At 41.1% G+C, this 20886-nt stretch overlaps 1 protein-coding gene across 13 annotated transcripts in view; it reads left to right on the top strand.

Moving 5' to 3' along the window:
- The window catches only part of CYRIB (CYFIP related Rac1 interactor B), a 99914-nt gene that overhangs the window by 45998 nt on the left and 33030 nt on the right, over window positions 1–20886 (top strand). For 4 of the 13 annotated variants that reach the window (XM_084848807.1, XM_084848808.1, XM_084848801.1 and 1 more), the window contains exon 1: window positions 19389–19594. The exons of the other annotated variants lie outside the window; for them this stretch is intronic. The gene's annotated coding sequence lies outside the window, so the exon portion shown is untranslated. Of the gene's footprint in view, window positions 1–19388; window positions 19595–20886 lie in introns of those variants that run through there. 13 annotated transcript variants of the gene reach the window in all.

Below are 20886 nucleotides of genomic sequence, written 5' to 3' on the forward strand. Positions count from 1 at the left end.
TTTGGGGATAGAGGTAGCTGTTAACTTTGTTGTATAATCCCTTGGTCTATTTTTGCTGTGTTCTTACTGCCTAAGTAGTCCAGGTTTATGATTTGAGCACCTAAGCCGGTGGCTGGATTAGAGATATAAAATGTCTGGAAATTTTGAGGATAAAGGTTTTTTTTATCCTCAAAAAAATTTTTTGAGGATAAAATTTTTTCTGGGGAGTTTTGGGGAAAAACCCAGAAATTTTAGGAAAAATGTAAAAATAAGCAATACTTATTTTTTTTATCACTCCACAGGTGAAAGTCACTTTGTTGCTTTAAGACAGTCTTCCCCAACTTGGTGCCCTCCAGATATTTTGCGCTTCAAATCGCATCAGCCTCAGGCAGCATGGCCAATGGTCAGGAATGCTGGGCAATGTAGTCCAAAACATCCAGAGGGTACCAGATTAGGGAGAGCTGCTTTAGGAACGTAAAGCAGCTCCGTCCTGTTCCTAAAGTTATTTTATGTATAACTTAGTTTGCTCATAAAATTATCATTATATTTTAAACTTTTAAAAGTAAACTCAGCTAAAAATTTGTAATTGAATAGATTAGAACTATATTAAATGATTGTTATAGCATCAGAAACACAGCTCTATAGAACGAAACCAAGCTGTCAAGAATGCACAATGGTGACTCTACTCACATGTTGGGAAACTGAGCATAAATGTCTATCAGTAAAATATGCTTTAGATCAGTAATTTTAATAAGGAATGAAAGAAATAACTATGCTTGGAATCTTATGGAGAAGATAAAAAAAAACAACGTTTTCCCCATGGCTTCATTATTTCCAGACATTTTACATCTCTAGTCTTTCTATACAAGTGTTACTACATAATTTTTAGAAATCATTTTGGGGGGAGTAAAGGCAGGATAACAATATTTAAATACTTTGTCTTAAATTCTAAAAGGAAATATTTTATAATCCAAAGCTGATCAATTTTTCCATTTTGGGGGGTAAAAAAAAAGCAGTCAGTCCTCAGAACTCCCCCCCCCCCCCCCCGCAGGGGGCGGGAGGGTTCCTAATATTTCCATTTTTTTTTCTGGGCCTTCACATCTCTAGGCAAGATCACAGCAGCCAATCCAGTGGCAACCCAGAAGCTTTTCTGGGTGCCCAACCACAGCTAGATAAGCAAGCCAGTCAATTCCCATAGATAGGCTTCATCATATTGACTGCTAGAACAAAATTTTAGTTCTTTACAGTATATTTTATCTTTTGGACATCATATTGATTTTGAATGCTGGGCTTGTACTTGAGATGTGGAATCGGATCTCTGCTAATGATCTCAAGAGTTGATCTGGGAAAATAACTCACCCTCATTTACTACTGTTGCTGAAACAGGATTATGATTGGGAACTTGTCACCTTTTTGCTCACTAAAAGAGCTTTGGGAGGGATGTTGACAAATCAAATATAAGCAGCAAACTTTGAGTAAGCTATACATTTATATTGTGGCATATATTCTTGTGACTCATTGCTTATGAGGCAAGACACATATGGAATCTAACTGCAGTGACTGCTATATCTCCAGGAGCTGTTCTTCACTACTCCTCTGTCTTTAAATGTATTGCCACTTGCAAATTATACTGGGAGGTGAATGGCTTGTTCAGCTAGCCCTAATTTTTTAAGGTATTCTCAGCAATTTAACTGTATTGCAAAACAAGAAGTATTTAATTTCATCTTTCATTAAAGATGGAAAGAAGCTTGACTCCACTGTTGCTCAGGATCTCTTCTCCTAACCTGGAAGTATAGGTTAGAAGCTTGTGTTTGGAATTAAGTTATTTCTGCTGCAAGCTACTCAAATTTCTGCATCAAAAAAGCCCTTTTTAAAATGGTTTCAGTATTAGAGTACAGTGTCATCTATGCCTGCAAAGGGGGAAAAAAAAGAGCTGATTCTATCTGTTGAGTATTTTATCTGGCTTGTAAATAGCTGTTTACCTGGTTGACTGTAGCATGCAAACCTCCAGGTGACTAGGCAGGATGGTTCTTGTAAACTGCAAGACTTATTCTCTGCCCCACCCCCCACCTTCTAGGCTGTCAGTTTACATACTTATGTATAGGCAGGTGGGCTAGTAATTCTTGTGAACCTATTTGCAAGCCCGCGTTATACAGATAATGCTCTGCTTGTATGTGTATTTACTACACTAGTGGTAATTTCAGTACCAGGAAGGAAACATCACTTGCCACATGGAATGTCATCAATGATTGAATGCTGTAGTACTTAAATGGGAAGTATTCGCTCCTCCCCAAAAGATGGAGAGAGACATTCCTGACCCCAGATGCATGAAATGGTTGCTGTCTGATTCCTTCATGAAATAGGCCTGCTGTTGAGAGAGAATCCTCAGAGGTATCTTGGCGTTGGGATGATTTCCTTGATGATCATTGTTTGGTTCTCCCATTCTTCTTAACGCCCAAATTCTCAATCTTAGCTGACAGCACAGTGATCACCTACCTACAGATTTGGTCATTACTAATGGCCTGCCTACACCTGTGCTTGCATCTGTATGTAATAGTATGCATCTTATTTTGAGCGCTTTGCTAGGGGACATTCTTGATGTCACAGATTCAGGAAGTATTTATGACATTTGTATGCTGCCCAGGATAGCCAGTTCCAGTTAATAATTTAGTTGCCCAGTTTTTGACCAACTGTAGTTTCTGAACCATTTTTAAAGATAGCCCCATGTCTTACAACACATTGCATACAGGAGTTTACCAGAGCATGGGTAATTGTGGCCAAGCTATTTCCATCTAAGTAAGGTCACAGCTGGCTTATCCACTGAAGCTGATAAAATATACTTTGAGCCACAGAGGTCACTTGAGCCTCTAATGACAGTGCAACTGGGAACCGGATCCTTTAGGGAGAGTGTGACCCCATCTAAAACAGGCTGTACACTATTCACATGGGTGGAAGATCCACCAACTAACAATTCCTCTGTCTTGCCTGGATTGAGTCTCAGTTTGTTTGCCTCATCCAGTCCATGACCATGCTGAAGCACTGGTTCAGCACAGCAGACAGCCTCACCTACTTCTGATGAAAATGAGTGATGAAGCTTGAGTGCCATCTGCATACTGTTGGCACCTCAGACCAAATCTCTGGATGATCTCTTCCAGTGCTTACATGTAGTTGTTAAGCAGCATGCGAGAAAGAATAGAACCCTGTGGAACTCCAAAGTGTGACTGTCAAGGGGTTGAGCAGTAATCTCACAGCACCACTTGTGGAAATGGCCATGCAAGTAGGAGTGGAACCAGAAGAAATGATTCAGTGGTCTCTTGTATAGCTTCATGACCTGTCCAAACCCCACGTACTTTGTTGTAAATCCTGCCAAAACTAGTAGGACTTATTCCCAAAGTAAATTTTCCTTTTCCTTCCCAAATGCCTTTCCTTTTGTGTCATGTTCTTTAGATTGTAAGCCTATGGGCAGCGATTGTCATAAGAAATATCTTTGTAAGCAGCCTTGGGAGCCTTTTTGGCTAAAGGGCGGGATAAAAATGCTATCAATAATAAATAAATGTGCTAGCTTTAGAATAGAAGTCCATCCTGAACCTTGTTTCATTAACTGCCCTAGTGTAAGTAGTTAATGATTTGGTTTTAGGGGTATGTTTGCATAAGTGGTTATCTTGTAGCAAAGCTCCCTTCAGTCTCCAACTTGCAATCTCTTAAGACCTAAACTTAGATGAACCATAGGTTAATTGGAACATGAAATAAATTAGGGGGAAAGCCCTAGGTGATTAAAGACTTTTTAATTCATTTGTTGTTCCTTTTTGAGATAAACCAGTCCTAAATATGTACCATAGTCAAGAAGGAAAACTTGACCACATAACATTGTTCATTAATTTTGGTTTTAATGGCTGTACAGAGGGGACTTGACTCACCTTTACTTCAATTAAGTGTGTAGGGTTTACTGCTTTGGAGTGCAGGGGATATCTTGAGTCCCAGCTCTACCTTGACATCCTTGAGATATGGAATGGTTTTTCTTTCTTTCCATGCAGCAACATAATATTTTGATGCGTTGTGCGAAAGTCCTACTACACAGATGAGGAAACATTTTCTACTGGCCCAAAATGCATTTCAAGATATCAGCAGAACTGATCACGCAACTTGGACGTTTCTGATTTCCTGTCATTTTCTCTTTGCTCAATCTTCTACTGATGTAATGCACTTCTGTATCTTAATTTTTTTAAAAATGCTGATACCATCATGCTTCAGCCCATTTGCCATCTCAGTCTTCAGCTCTTCCCCCATTTGTAAGTACAAAGCAGCATGACCAAGTCAAGTTTTACCTTTTTATCTGACTAATGAATGACTTATCAGTCTTTATAATTCTGATTCCCACAAGGCAGAAACCTTTAAAACATAATTGCTGCTACCAGAAACATCGGAGTCCTGTGACACCTTAAAAGTTAATATATCTATTATAGTTTAAGATTTTGTGGACTTGAGCCTACCTCATCAGATGCACTGTTACTGTTGCCAAATCCTCCTGTAGTGTAGGATAGTCAGTTTCTCTGTTAGGCTAGATCCCATTTTTGTAGCCCACTCCAGCTGCTTTGGTGACTTCCTGTATCATGCTTGAATTATCTATACAACAAGTGGATTTGCAATAACATTCCATTTTTCTCCATTTGTCCTAGTAGCCACATGGAATTTGAGGATCTAACTGCAGTTTATATTCTGTCATTTTATAGTCTTCAAGATGTTTGTAATTTCTTTCAGCAAAGACTTTCCTGCCCTAAATGTGTACAATCAGCCCCATTTCAAGCAGTTTTAAAATTAGTTCTGTCCTCCTATGAAGCATTCCATATCACAAGATGTTCTCTTGTGGGTAAACTCTTTTTAAATTTGCTGTGATCTACACTGTGAATATAGTCCAACTCCCTTTTGTTCTCCTTGTGTATGTGACATAAGCTGCATCGCTGCTGCTCCTCACAGCCTGCTTACTGTCAGTGTGAGACCTGCTTATTCCAGAGTGCCAGCCATCTGGAAGTGCCTATCTGCATGCCTGTGTTTCATCAACACTGTTGGTGTTGAACTCTTGTTTAAAGTGTTCTTTAAAAAATCTACTGGATGTGTAAATCTACTGGATGTGTAAATTAGACTTTTGATTGCTCTGACAAATGGTAACATAGTGGCCAAGAGACTGAGTAGTAAAGTAGGAATTCCCAGATTCAAATCTAGTGAGTTCATGCCACAGACTAGGTTGCCTTTGCCTTAGGCAGGCTGTCAGCTGTCATCTCTCAGCTCCCCATCTCTGCAGTACAGGGATGATATGAATCACCTCGGAAAGGGGAGGGGGGTGGAAGGAATGTGTGAAAAATATCTTGAACACTCTAAAGCACTATATAAATGCTAAGTGCTGAATATAAATAAAGTTTGATGATTCTTGTCATTGTTTTTTCATTAGAACTAAGAAATTCCCAAGCAGACTTGTCACTAGGGCATTACATGATTTAAGTGAGCAAGCTGGCCACCAGGCTACTGATGCAGTATGAGTCCTGCCTTGCCAGCTGCATCTTGCAGCCAGCTGGAGTGACCCAGAGGCAGAGCTTAGTATACTTAATAGAGGGATGTAAATAGTGGGGCCCCCACAGGAGTCTGTATTGGGATGAAAGTTTTCAACTTGTTCATAGATGATCTGGAATTAGAAGTGAGAGTGAAGTGGCCAAGTTTACCAAGGACACCACATTATTTAGTGTGGTTAAAACAAAAAGGGATTATGAGGAGCTCCAAAAGGTTCTCTCCAAACTGGGAGAATGGGCATCTAAATAGCAAATGCGTTTCAGTGTAAGCAAGTGTAAAGTGATGCATGTTGGGGCAAAAAATCCCAACTAACCTGATTGGATCTGAGCTAGCTGTGACTGACCAAGAAAGAGATCTTGGGGTTGTTTGTGGACAGCGCGATGAAAATGTCAGCCCAATATGTGGCTGCTGTAAAAAAAAAAGAAAAAAAAAGGCAAACTTCATATTAGGCATAATTAGGAAAGGAATTGAGAATAAGACTGCAAACATCATACTGCCCTTGTACAAAGCCATAGTGCAGCCACACTTAGAATACTATGTACAGTTCATGTCACCACACCTTAAAAAGATACTGTAGAGCTGGAAAAAGTGCAGAAAAGGGCAACTAAAATGATCAAGGGGCTGGAGCAAGGGGAAAAACCTATGAGAGAAGGTTTCAACAGCTGGGATTGTTTAGCTTGGAAAAAAGGCAAGTAAGGGGAGACATGATAGAGGTGTACAGAACTATGCAAGATGTGGAGAATGTGGCTCGAGAGAGATTTTTCTCCCTCTCAAAATACTAGAACCCAAAGGAGTCATCTCATGAAGTTGATTGGTGGGAGATTCAGGACAGATCAAAGGAAGTACTTCTTCACACAGCGCATTGTTACACCATGGAGTTCACTATCACAAGATGTAGTGGTTGCCACAAATTTAGATGGCTTTAAAAGGGGGTTGGACAAATTCCTGGAGGAGAAGGCTATCAGTGGCTTCTAGTCCTGATGGCTATATGCTACCTCCAGTGTCAGAGGCAGTATGCTTATGTACACCAGTTGCTGGGGAACATGGGAAGGAGGGTGCTGTTGCACTCATGTCTTGCTTATGGGTCTCCAATTGACAGCTAGTTGGCCACTGCGTGAACAGAATGCTGGACTAGATGGACCCTTGATCTGATTCAGCAGGGCTCTTCTTATGTTCTTGTGTTGTTACTGTTTAAAACTGCAAAATGAGCTCAAAATCATGAGGCCTGTGTACACTTGAGGTGATTTATTCATTTGAATCTCTCAGACTGCTGTCCTCTTGGTTTTTAATCTTATATGCTAGCATTTTATTCTGCCATAGCAAAAACAAAGCTACTTTCTTTGGGTCTACTTGAATCTGTCTCCTGGCACTTTTCATAATAATTATTTAGGATCAAGCGAGTCCAAAGATTGATTGGGAGTGGAGGAATAACCTTCAGGGCATGAAGTGTATCTCAAAAGAGTCCAGTCCAGAAATCCATGGACACTTGAATGTACACATGGAAGTATTCATAAACAAAGCCTTAAGAATATTAAAAGTTGCCTTGCTCAGTCAGACCAAGGGTACTTCTAATCCAGTGTCTGGTAGTGGCCAGCCAGAAGCCTCTGGGAAGACCCAATCAGGAGATAAAGATAGTAGCCTAGTTTTCCCCTGTTGTCTGTCCCCACCAACTGATGTTCAGCAGTATACTGCCCAAGCACCTGGAGACTACATTTGGGTAACATGGCTAATGGTTGCTAATAGCTCTTTCCTCCATGAATTGGTCAGTTTTTTAAGGCCATCTATGCAAGTGGACATTGCTAAGCTAGGCTTCATCACTAAGCTATGGCCATTCTTTGGGGAAGGTTCATAGCTCAGTTGTGGAGCACATGATTTATATGCTAATGGTGCCAGGTCCAATCCCTTGCATTTTCAGGCTGGGAAAGGCCCATATCGGAAACCCTGGATTGCTGCTGCCAATAAGTATAGACAATAGTGAGCTAGGGCCAATGGTCTGAGCTGGAATAAAGTAGCTTCCTGTGTTCTCTGTGCACTTTGTTATCTGGGACAGCTCAGAGCTTGGAAATAGGGAAGCTGCTGCTTATATATGGGAGCTTCCTGTATGCAAGGACCTGAGTGAAAGGGCTCTTACTAGGTAGAGATCCTACTTGTAAATCATTTGAGAGATGCTTCTTTATGGCACTGGATTTATTTTTTCTTCAAATCAGAATTTAAATTTTGTAGCAAATTCTGGCAGCACTCCTGCAATCTCCAGTGAAAGCTTCCCACCCACTGCTTTTGAAAGCAAACTTTATAGCCTCGTACACAGCCTTGTTGTCTTGAAAGGCACAGTGAACTAACATCAGGGAGTTTGTACTGAAAGATTTGCCCTCCCTACTTCTGGTTTTAAGCAGGCGTAGGCAGTTGGTGGTTGGAAAACAGCATTAAAGGCTATATTTATCAAACAGGAATTAGTATACAGCTTTGCCCTGTTGTTGTGATTGGTAGGGCAAGCATCCTAAATATAGGGGTATTGCCAATGAATAAGAATTGCATTTATAAAGGATCCCATTGATAAATAAGCTTTTAGGGGACATAATGAAATCTAGCATCTACCAATTTCTGTTTAACAAAAGTCAGATAACGGGGGTTTTGTTCTGATTTTAACAAACGTAGTTGACAGTGTTAATCTTAGTAGCTGTATTCATCTCACAGTGCAAAGATAGAGCAAGTGCAGCAATGTCTTTATTTGGTGCAGCTAGCATTTAAAATGCTATAAACAAGCTTTTGAGTTGCTTGCAGCAGTCGTTAGGCTGATGTCTACCTAGTCATGATGGCTGCCTTTTGAGGCAAGCAGAAAGCTGATGCTGATGCTAGTTAAATTATATGTAGTTCATTTGGTATGATATAACTTACAAGCATTGGTTCTAGAAATTGAGGGGGGGGGGTCTATGGGTTGGATCAAGACTGGCCATTTTGTGAACAGAAGGGCTCTTTCTGTTCACGTAACAGACTGAGATCCAGTGGAGGCTTTTGCTGGAGGAGACAGGAGACCATTATTGTTGGTTTCTTCTGCAGTTCCCCATGCTGTCTCTCATGCTGCTCCGGAGGGTCACCCAACACTCCGGAGCAGATTTTTAGAGGGCTTCAGTGGGAAGACGGGATTGGAAAATAGTACTTCCCCCACCCTTTCTCCGGCATTACTGAATGTCTGCCAATTGCAAGTCAGGATCTAACCCTATGTTCTGTTTGGAACTATAACAATCAGGATTAAGGGTTGACTGAAGTTTTAATGCTATCGGGTTGTAGCCAACTGTGTCTATAAGCCTGCAGAATGGATTTCTCCTCCCCACTGCAGTCCCCTGCATCCCCCTAAACTCTGCTAATCTAAACTAGAAGATTAGAGTACTGTCTGAAGCAGACTTGGAATATGTGTGGGGAGCGGGGAGGGAGAAGTCCTGTTTGGGCGAAAGTACATTCATGTGATGTTGAATAGAACCCATTGGTATTTTCCAGAATTCTTAAAAGACAAATAAGTGAAATTGTTAGCATTATATTAGTAAAGCTTAACAGCAGTTTTAAAACCAGTCTAGTTAACTGGCCCACAGAGGTCTGAAGGCACATGATGCAGTTTTAGTGCTAATAGAAATTTTGGCCCTGTAAGCTGCCTGGATGGGAGACCTCCTGGGAACCATATGTTACAGCTCTGCAGAGGAGAAGCATAGTTATAAAGTTATATCTAATCGTATTGTCTAGTAAACTTGAGGAAACACTACTTTTCAATATTGTGTAATGTATTGATGGCATTAAAAATTGTCTTGCTGAATCAGTCGAAAGTCTATCTGCACCACCATTCTGTTTTCCATCAGTGGTTAGCCAGATGCCTCTGGGAGCTTCAGCTGTTGGGCGGTATATACATGTAATAAATAAATAAATAAATAAGCAGAACATGAAGGTGATGATGATCATCCCCTGTTTATCCCCAGCATCTGGCACTCCGAGGTGTGCTCTGAACATATAGGTTCCACTTAACTGTCATGGCTCATAGCTGTTTAATGGACCTATTCTTCAGTGGGAATGTCAAAAGCCATTTCAGATGGTGATCACTTGTGCTTGTGGATTCTAAAGTATGAAGTAGGCCTTCCTCTTCCTGTTTACAGACACCCGCATTTTGGTTAAGAATCTGTAAGCGGAGTAGCTCTTCGGGTGCTGTTTTCTGAAATGTTGTGCTTAGGTACTCTGTGAGGGGCCTTTGCACTATCCCTTCCTCAAAATGTTGTCTGCAAAGGTGAATTTTCTGTGATCTTCAAACCTTATGATGCAGATAAAGTAGTACAACTTGTTTGGAACAGAGATTAAAAGTAGCATGTTACAACACCACACTGGGCACAACGTGGGTATAGCTGGCGTATGGGGAGTGTAAATGGAAGCCTTTCATGCTTAAATGTATGTGTATCCATTTGAACTCTGCAGGACCTGTACACTTCTGAAATGGGGCCTTGGGGCATATCCTTTTTGTCAGCTGCAATCCATCCTGATAATATTTCTCCTCCTAGATCCTGGGCAGAAAAAGCAGTGAACCTTTGCTAGCAAAGGGCAAAAATGATTACATATCTTATCAAAAGCGTATTTTCATAGACTTCTGCATTAGTTCTAAAGTGTTCACAGTAAGGATGTGCTGTACAAAACATTTGTATTTTTCCAATCTTGAGACGCAGGAAAGAAGGGAGTGGAGTGAAAAGGAAGAGTTGTCAGATCAGTTTGGGAATTCTGTAGTGAAGAGATGACTTTTTAAGAGGCATCTAATTATACTAATGGAAGGAGCCAGATGGACTTTAGGAGGGGAAATAATTCCAATGCATTATATTTTGCTGTTGATCTTTTTACAATGGAGGTAAAATGGATACTTAGGGTGCAATCATATGTGTGTTAAGACAGAAATAAGTCCTACAACTCTCAGGATTCCCCAGCCCACCATGCATAAATATCCATAGGATTGCACCCTTAAACTGTTATCCAGTGAAGCCTTCTCCTGCTTCAGCAGGAAGAAGCAACTTCACACATACATAGGAATAGTTGTTTGGAGCTGATACTTCATTCAATTGAATGGGGGCATATCTTACAAGCAGCAGGGACGCAGAAGGGGGCTTTCGATCATGGCAACTGTATCCTAAGTATCCCACTTCTGTAGCTTTATTTTTAAATGTATTTTCTCCATTCAATTCAGTACGCTTCTGTGAAAAGAAGGTACAGAATTGTTGAAGACTGTTCATTATTCTCACATCAAAGGAGTATGCATTATGGGAGTATATTGATTCATTCACTTTATAATGCTGAATCTATGCAATTTCATTGAAGTCATGGTTAGACTTCCATTTTTTTCAGTGTGAAGTTGGGTTTGTCATTCTGACCAAGCAGTTAACATGTTGTTCAGTGATGTGGGTTTTCTGGAAAATGTTCCAATGCAAATTAGGCTAATTTCCATAGAGTCATTTGCATTGGAAAATGTTCAGTTTGCATCGGAAAATATTCAGTTTGCATCAGAAAATCATTACGGAATGATTCAATTTATCATGTTTACTGAATACAAGTAAAATAACAAAGCTAAAAAAGTAATCCATGTTAATTTTTCATCCCAGTACACCACAGGTATTTGACCTGAAATGTTTGAGGGGAAAAATTAAAGCCCACTTAATGTGATTTAAATGTTATATTATGTAGACAATTTATTGGAATACTATAAACATTTAAAGACAGTAGTGTGTACTTCCCTTATGTTGTTTAAATGTAAGAAAGAAACAAAGGTACTGAAAAGCCGTTGACACACTAATTCAGCTTTGCCCAGCATGGTGCCCACCAGATATTTTGGATTACAACTCCCAGCATTCTTTAGTCAGCATGGCTGGCTGGAGATGCTAGGAGTTGTAGTCCAACACATCTGGAGGGCACCAGGTTGGGGAAGGTTCCACTAATTTTATCAATCCAAAGAATTGTGAATGAGATGCTGACAACGACTTGTCTATTTCAACAGAGTTCAACTCTCTTCCTTCAGTTTCACTGTCACTGAAACTTTCAGTGACATATGTATTCTCTCACATACTTGCTTTGGATAATCACCCGGAAAGCATTAATTGTAACTTTGAAACAGCCAAGCTTGCCTAATATTGTATTTGCAGTTGGCATCCATTCATTGTTACTAATGAACTTATGAAACAGAAAATTTTCCATGGAAAAATAAAGCACTGGAAAACTTTCTGCCCCACATCACTGATACTGTTACTTTTCCCTATCCCTCTGGTCCTGTATGTTAATTTTGCAATCGCCCATAATTTCATTTATTGATTTGATTTTTATTCCATATTTCTACCAAAAAATGGTACTCAAGGTGGCTTACAAGCACAATTAAAATTGATTAAAACATTACATTAAAATACAATAAAAATATAACAGTTACAGAATTAAAAATGAAAAAAATTGCACCCACCCCAACAGACCCACTTACAGTCCAAAGGTCTTCCTGAATAAAGCAGTATTCACCTGCCAGTAGAAGGACAGCAGAGAGGGAGTTCCACAGTCCCTCAGGGAGCAACCACTGAAAAAGCCCTCTTTTGGGTCACCACAGAAAGCGCCTCTGAAGGGGGCAGTCTCGAAAGAAAATGAGAAAGTATAACCCTCACATTAGGACCAAAGGATAATGTAGTCTGAACTACATATCACTGAAAATACTGGAGAATGACACTCTCACTCCAGTTACAAGCAGTCTCCACCATGCATCTGGGATTGGGCTATGGACAGTTCTGTGTGTATTTGTGTCTATCTGTTGTGCTGTGATTCTGTGGGAGCACTGAAAAAGCATGGGTGCAGAATTCAGCACCCAGATAATCTCCACTTTTATTGCCTTCCCCTTATGGCTGCAATGTTGTGCTTGAAAGTGTGCAGGCGATACCTGCTGAAATCTCAGAAATTAGGGAGCTGGGGATGGGGCTTCAATACCCTGCATAGCTTTTTGCCCCTGGTCATCACTAGCCAAACCAGAATACTTTATGTAAAATGAAAAATTATGTGTACCTGCCCCCCTCAAATTTGGCCAATCAGCCCATAACGGTGCTGCCAAATCAGCAGGATTTCCCTACACCAGTCATCTGTAGCATGTTGGTAGGCGGAATCCCAATACATTTCTGGTCCTCGCCAGTAATGATCCTGTGGCCATTTCTAGTCCAGTCTTCTACTCTAGGACAGGACCTAACATAGCATATTTAGGTACCTTACAGCTATGACCTTGCTAGCTATTCAAATGTTTGTATGGACAAAATTTCCCACTTCTTTAAAACGGAAAAGAAAAAGGGAAGTATTAAAGTGAATAAGATGAGAACGTTAGTTTGTTTCCAGATTTACACTTTTCTAAAAATAAAGCATATAGTGTTTAATTGTATAGAGTCTGAATATAGCGCTTTCCATTTTTAATAGGATCTGTTTGACAAAAGAACACACTTTTCACTTCCTCATAGAAACTGTGATAGTAAGAAAGCATTTTAGCTTTAAAAATACTACTCCGAAAAACATTTAAATTGACCGTTTTTTGATAGTATGTTCTCTCTCTCACTCAGTGAGGGTCACATACCATGTCACATTTTACACTCTTTTGTAAAGATGCGTGGCAATTTAACTTTGGTTAAAATTGTTTTGTAGGTTGGCAGGTTGTGTTGACATTTATCTTCTTTGGTAGGCATGCACAATCATTTCGGGCTGAGGGCTGCATATGATGTTAACTTCGGGACTGGGATTCATACATGCACATACACACATCCTAGTCATCCTGAAACAGATTGCTTTTTCCTCCCTGGTAGCAGCAACAGGAAAGAGCACTCTGTATCGAGTTCCCTGGGGGAGGGTGTGGAGAGAAGGCTAGCCCTGCAGATGGCAGTATGTGGCCCACAGGTTGTGCACCCCTGTTCTTTGGAGCTGTGTGTAGAATTCAGTATGGAATTTGTACTACTACAATGCATAACTTCTCAGTAAACAAAGCCAAAGTTTCTAGTCCTTATGGATTGTGCAGGGTTTTTTTCCTGTAATGAAGGCAGCCACTATAAAAGGCTCTAGTTGTCAGGAGTGCCCTAGCTGCCTCTTGCAGTCCCTTCCAATAGCCAACTCAGGACACAGATGACGAGGATTCTTTCCAAGGCTGTATTCCATTATTACTTTATGACTCTTTCAGATACTAATCACTAGCGACTAAGCAAGGAACAGCACTGGGGAAAGATAGCAGAGAAGCCTAAGCTCCAGGTAAGGCAGTTGGTCCCCGTTTGAAGGGGAACCAGGGAAGACCCTGAACTTATGGGCTAGGGAGAGATCCTCCCTCTTTCCCTTGGGTCTTCGGGACGCGACCATTGTCTGAGCGCTGAACGAGCGGAACGCCTCCTTTTGGCTCCCTCCATCTGTCATCGCTCCTTGCGTCTGCGCCGAGTGTCCAGCAAGCCCCCCTCCAGCGCTCTCTCACTGCCAGGGTCACTATCTATCCCAGGAATGCTGGCAGGAGGAATCTCTGCCAGCTGCTGTGCTTGTGAGAGATGAACGAGCTCCTCTCCCACGGATTGCTGTTCTTCCTCAGAATCAGAACTGCTGTGGGGCTCTATGGGCTCAGTTTCCACCCTGACACTAGTGTTGATGAATCTTTTGGGAAATGAGTAGAAACGCATCCTTCACTGTAAACTTACAGTTGAGTCTCCTTACCCAAGCATTCTCCATTTGGGGCCCTCCAAATGTTTTAGACTACAGGTCCCATCACTCCTGCCCATTGGCCATGTTATCTTTCAGAACATCTTGAAAGCACCATTTTGGGGAAGGCTGTATTACCCATTTAGTTGTGTCCATTGGAACAGTAATGTGTTTTTTTTACTCCCTCCCCCAAGACGTCTTTAGGATATCTGGCACTACAGTAACTAGAGATGGGATGAAAAGCAATTGGAGGTCACTGATAAAGAGCATGAGCTATGGACTGGAAGGCCCCAGTTCAAATCTCAGTCATGAATACATGTAACACATGGATGATGATACAAGCCTGTTTAATAGAATATTGTAAGGGTTGTTGAGATAATGTATGTGAAGCACTGAGAAGCACTGAGCCTTATTCCAACTCATTTTGGCCTCTTGTAGTCTGTTTCCCTTTTTTTAAAGAAACTAAACTTGAGGATGTGACTCAACCCAGTAGAAGGAAGGAAACACTAACTGAATGCAGTCAGAACTTGTGACAAACCTACTGCGGTGTATAGTTGTTACTGAACATAGTTGGTTGCTTACAGGGCCTAAATCTTTCACTTGCCAGCAGTATTTCATAGAATAGTAGGGTTGGAAGGGGCTTACAAGGCCATATTTAAGATGATTGTTTACAGTAGGTAATCTATTACCTACTGTTACCTAGCCCTACAAGCCACATTGGAAATACCTCAAGAAAGGCTCTTCCAACTTGCTTTTTTCAGTTGTGTGTGATTGTCCTAACTCGCCATTTTCATAAAAGTAATTGATGTTGCATTTATAGGGCATTCTTAGTATGGAATGGTTGGCCTCAATATGAAAGATGGAGTAGAGTTTAAAAGACCTTGAAATGTAGATTTGGAAATTGTAATGTCTGTAATCTAGTCCAGTGGGGACTACTTTTCTCTTTGTGTCTGATCAGTTGGTAGCATATTTTTAATTCTCTATGGAACCATGAAGTCTAAAAACATGTTTTAATGGGATATTCAGGATGTTAATGTTTGCCTGCAAAGTCTAAACAAATGTCCCTTGGGGATCACTTTTCACTAGTCTGAGTCTTTTGTTCTGTGTTTGCAATAGCAGCTTGATGTCTTGACTGGTTCCTAAACACGTGGATTTGTCTCCAAAAAACCTATTATCTAGAGATGCGGTGAAGTAAAGTGCAAGCATGAACAGCTCCAATTGCTGTAGTTTAATGAAGCATGAGAATGTGGAGTATTCTGCACTCATAAAAATACTGGGATATGCTCAAGGGTAGTATCTTTTTCAAAGCACACTAGTTCTCTACTAGGTAGAACAAAGTGGGTTTACTGCACCAGCCTTTCATAGCTGAATGATGGCTATGTGTATATGAGAGAAAGAAAGAGATGGTGTGTTAACTTTTTTCAAATCCACCTCTGTTTGCCATTCATACTAGTATCTTGTATAATTTTCCATTTTTCACTATATTTGATATTCACTTCAGTAGACTGAAATTATAAGGCCTTGGGATCATTGTAAATCAACTACAGAATTTATGAACTATTTCTTATTTTTAATGTTCTTTTTCATATTAGGAACTTGCTGTGAATTCATCTTAGCTTACTTATTGTACTCATTATTCACCTGAAATAGATCTGGGCTGCTGTGACAAGCTATCATGGATTGTTGCCTGCCTCTTTCCATACCTGGCTTTTTACCTAAGAATGGTTCAATGGAAGTTAAGTTGAGAAGCAGTAAACTGACTGTCCTTCAGTAATGGCTAGCTCAAATCAAATATGTGAACTCATCTGGAAACCAAAGAGATGTGCAGGGAATGTTTTGGGCCCTGGGATATCAGACGCTCTAGTTCTTCCTGTAGACCCGCTCTCACTCAATAAGACAGCAGTCCTGTGGAGGGAGACGGCCACCTCTGAGCTCAAGGGTGACCGCCTATCCACTGCAGGGTGGGAGGGCATCTCCATGTGGTGAGGAGCACATCTCCTCCATGCTCCAGCCGCCCTGCAGTTGTGGTTAAGCTGATTTCGGCTGTCTAGCTGCAGGACCTTGGAGTGTAGGGTGGGGAAGCCGGACAACACATAGGAAGTGTCATCCTGGCACTTCCAACTTCCCCAGACTGCCCCCAGGAAAGCCCTGTTTCCCCTGCTCTGTGCTGCTCTTACGAGCATGGGGCTGATCTGTGCTGCCTACGAGGCAGCAGGGGAGGGGGTGGAGGGTGATTTTCCGGGAACTGACCAATCCTCTGGCTGTCTAGCCACTGTCTAGCAGCCATAGGATTGCTCCCTAAGCCAGTTACTGAAAGTTGGAGGCCATTGGGCATGTGACGCAGCACAAGGAGATCTACTCTAAATATGACTAAGTCTAGATGCAATCCATTATATTTCACTGTGGTATTAAGCTGGTGAGTAACTTTTTCTTCACAGTCCACAATCAGTTTCTTTTCTGTGAGTGTATGGTGGTTGGTCTCTTTGTTTAACTGAAGGTGTTTTTGGACTTGGGTTCTCTCTTAATATTTTGTCCAAGGAGTCGCTTGAAGACATCTGATAAAGTTCATCAGTAGTGCATGGATGAAGACCGTATGTAGTTCTGAGCTCCATGGAGAAAGAATGAGGGTATAAATATAGCAAGTATAAAATAATTCTTAGGTTGATATCAACTGTATTGGTTTAACCACATTGATTTGGGGTCAGTGATATAGTAATTGAGCTGAAGAATATAATGGCCTGTGAACAGAATAGATTAATGAAGCAGTTTTGAATGAACTGAAACGTACAGGTTATTGCACATTGTTAAAATATGAAAAATAGGTAGGGTGAAAATAAATGTTAGTATAGCTTTGTTGTTTCCTGACAAAATGGAAACCAGACCAGCTATGTCTTAAGAGGAGGAGGTGAGAGAAATCAGGGTGGGGTGGATTTGTGCTAGCAGACAGAACTTAACTTTGAAATTGGAGTAAGCCATGTTAACAATCCTTCACTTGGGAGAAGGAGGAGAGTTTTTGCAGTGGCATTCAGGAATATATCTGTGCTTTCATAAAGCTGTGTGTATACCTCTGGCTGCCTGTGCAACTTCCACTTGTATCCATGGCTGGTTCAGATGTATAAAGGGAGAACTCCACGCCCTTGCATTCCTCTGCATGTGTAGCCTGGCTAACTGCTCTTTGTAGAGAGCTAGCTGCTATTATAAGGCAGAGACTGCATCATGTGTTTTGTCTGTGAGAAGTAAGAGTGTTCCATTTTAGGAAACAGGCTGTCTAGGCCTACTTCTATAACAAATTTCATGTTTCTCCCTGGTATTGAGGAGCCCTAATCATTTTGATTCCCCTGTGAGCCAGTCAGTCAGGGAAGTCCAAACATCTTTATGTGTAAAGATACTTGTAGATCTCTGTGTGTGGTGGCTAGTATAGTGTAACTTTTTTAAATTGGAAGATAAATGCAGGAGAGGTGGAAAATGAGATGAGGCGAGCAAAAACTGACAGATTGCAATGTAGACTTTACCACTTCCTTATGTGTGTATTTTTTCTTCTGTGGTTGATCATGTGAGAAGCTGCAGGTCTTGACACACCTTTAATTAGTTTGCCAGGGGCAGTGTCTTTGATGTCCAAATATGGCAAGATTTACTTTGATCAAGAGGCTTTCATTTTCCTATCTTATTTTAGATGTAAATTCTACTTGGAAAGGAAATTTTACTTGGGAAGCATTTTTAGCATACCTATAAAGTCTTGATGCTGACTCAGTATACAAGGTATAGGAAAGATGCTTACATTTCATCTGTGTGCCAAGAAGTGATTGAACTGGTTTGCAGTTTGGATGTACAGCAAGTCTTGCACGTAATGCATTACAGTGGTTTCAGTTACTTTCCTTGGTACTTCCTGTTATTTTATCAAAGAACTGAAATGGAGACTCTTGCAGAGTACTCAGCTTGTCTCCAAAAAAGCTTGTCTTTACACCCCTTTGAAAGTGTTATTTCTTACACTTATACATGGTTCCACAAATGTGGACATTATCAACGATCTTTAATCCTCTTCCTGGCAACCACCTGCCAATATGACAAAATGCCCCCCCTTTTCCCCTCCTTTACTGTGTATTAAACAGTATTAATTAAACGATCTTTAATCCTCTTCCTGGCAACCACCTGCCCAATATGACAAAATGCCCCCCCCCCTTTCCCCTCCTTTACTGTGTATTGCAAATAATTCTATGGGAGGGATCTTTTTGTGCCAAGCTGGGGAGGGCAGAGACTTCATCCCCTTCCGACCTTTGGCTCACAGGGTGGCGTGGGTGTGCAGCCTTCTATTTCACATCAGATTTTTCAGTCTTTTGAAGGCAGCAAGAATCTCTCTGCTTTTGATTGCCTTCTTAAGTATTCTCACTTCTATTAACTGAGTGAGTGACTACTGCACTATGCTTTGAAGGCACTCAATACTGGAGCGTCCGCAGGGTGAGAAGCTGGCCTTTCCCCTCCCCTGAGCCCTTTGTGTTTGTCAGAGAACATGGGTGAGGGCAGGATTGTGGGCCACTACAAATAATGATTGAATACTGAGGGTGAGCCAAAACTTAGGGGCCCTTGGATGTTTATCTTGCTCTTCCTCCAAGGAGCTCAAGAGTGGCTTACATATGGTTCTCTGATAGTCTTCCATCCAGGAAATGTATAGGACTAATCTTGCTTGGCTTCAGTAATAGAATGGCTTCATGAGCCTTCTGGTCATTTTGCTGCTGTGAAAAGCTGTTAGGTGAGCTTCCTACTCAGGGAAACACTCATCTCCATAATGAGGAGATAAAGAGAAATACTTTGTGTGCCACTGAGTTGTTTCTTCCTTGCTATTAAATATTTGCAGTTTTAGCATACACTCGCAATACCATCCTAGGGCATGCCATGTTTTGTACAGCCCCCCCCACCCCCCGGTAGGGGCTGCTAGTGATAAAAGCAACCTGCAAAAAGCTGGTAATGCACCAAGCAGTCCTTGAAAATGCAACTCATTTCCTTCAAACTTTGAGTGAAAACTGGTGGTTGTGAACTTTCCTTTTTGACTCTGTCCATTTTTGGCCCCACCCACATAGCACAGTGTCATGTTGCTTGCAGTGTGGTATGGGAGGAGCCTGCTGGGAAAGTAGGCAGGGCTGCAACAGCCATTGTCCAGGCAATGTTGCAGTGTTTTGAAACAGAGATGTACTGGGAGACAGATCTGCCTTCTCTCTCTGTTAAGACAGAATGATTTGGCAGGGGAAGGGCCTTGCACCCATTGTAGTTACTGTCCATGCTTCTGGAGAGGGAGAGGGAGAGAGAGAGGCCTGCTTTTCATGTATTGCTTGGTTGGTTCAAGAGAAATAAGTATACAAAATAGGTAAGTGATATCCTTGTATGGAATCAGATTCTCTTGCCGCAAGACTATATAAGCTGTCAATTTATATAAAGCTCTTCATGAGGGAGAAAAGAAAGTCAGCAGGCATCAGATCTGAAACTATTCAACACGCTAGCTGGAGTCAACCACATAAGTTATTATGTGGTTGGCTGAGATGGTGGGTGGAGAGGAGGAAAATGCAGTTCAAAGCTTCCTTGTTCATTTCATACATTCAAAGTACGCTAGTCTGAATATCTGTGTGAAGGTTCAGGTCTTATTGTCCCTTTTGCATAGTTCATCTGTAGCAAGGAGCAGGGATTTCTTGATTGTGGTTCTAGGTCTATATAATAACTTCAAGGGGTACAGTTGTATACCTTGGTCCTGGGCTTTAGACGACTATATAAGGCCCATTTGCTCAGGAAGGTTGATGGGCATTAAATAATGGAGACCTTTTCTGAACTCCTTATGATCAGGAATGTATGGATATTTTAATGTAATGTGGATATTTTAGTTGAATTTATTGTTGTGGTTTTAATGTTGTTCAATAAACCACCTTGAACTTATTGGAGGGCAAGGTATAAATATTCTAAGTAATTTTTGGAGCTGTCCTTGGCAGTAATCCCTGGCAGTAAGTACTGGGTGATACCAAATTTAATTCCACTCTTGGGATAACTAATAAAAACATAGCACTGTCTCTGACTAGTGAAAGCTCTGCCCAAAGCACTATTTTTTGAGTATTCAGCAAACAATGCCAGTGTGTGTTCAAATTTCTCTTATAAGGAGTAGGATCTTACAAGAAGTGAAACTAAGGCCTAATTCATATATACCTAATTGACATGGTTGCTACTTCCTCTCTAGGTGGATCCCTCACATCTCTATTAACAGCCGACTGATGCATTTACATAGCTGCTACTCATGCCAGTGTACCTCCACCCCTGCTAATGCTGTCTTAAGTAGTATGTGTATGTTTCTGTCACTCAGGCATTACTGGGATAACATAGGATGCAGCTACTGTAGCAGGTGGCAGTCCCTCTGTTCTAGTAATATATGCTTAAGATTCTGGGGTTGCCAGTTTCTGGAACAAAGTACCAGTTCACATAGCCCATACATCACTACCTCTTGAGATAATGGATTTCTTATATCTCCTTTTAAAAGGCTTTTTAAAAGGATTAGACAATGTCATGGACCATAGGTCTTTCAGTGCCTGTTGACCAAATCAGCTAAATGCAATACATTCATATTCACAGTCAAGCAGTATACCTATGTGTATGAGATGCTGGGGACAAGCATCAGGG

Source organism: Heloderma suspectum, chromosome 4 (assembly GCF_057233095.1).
Source record: "Heloderma suspectum isolate Gila_16-S chromosome 4, 16-S_ref, whole genome shotgun sequence".
NCBI lineage: Eukaryota > Metazoa > Chordata > Lepidosauria > Squamata > Helodermatidae > Heloderma > Heloderma suspectum.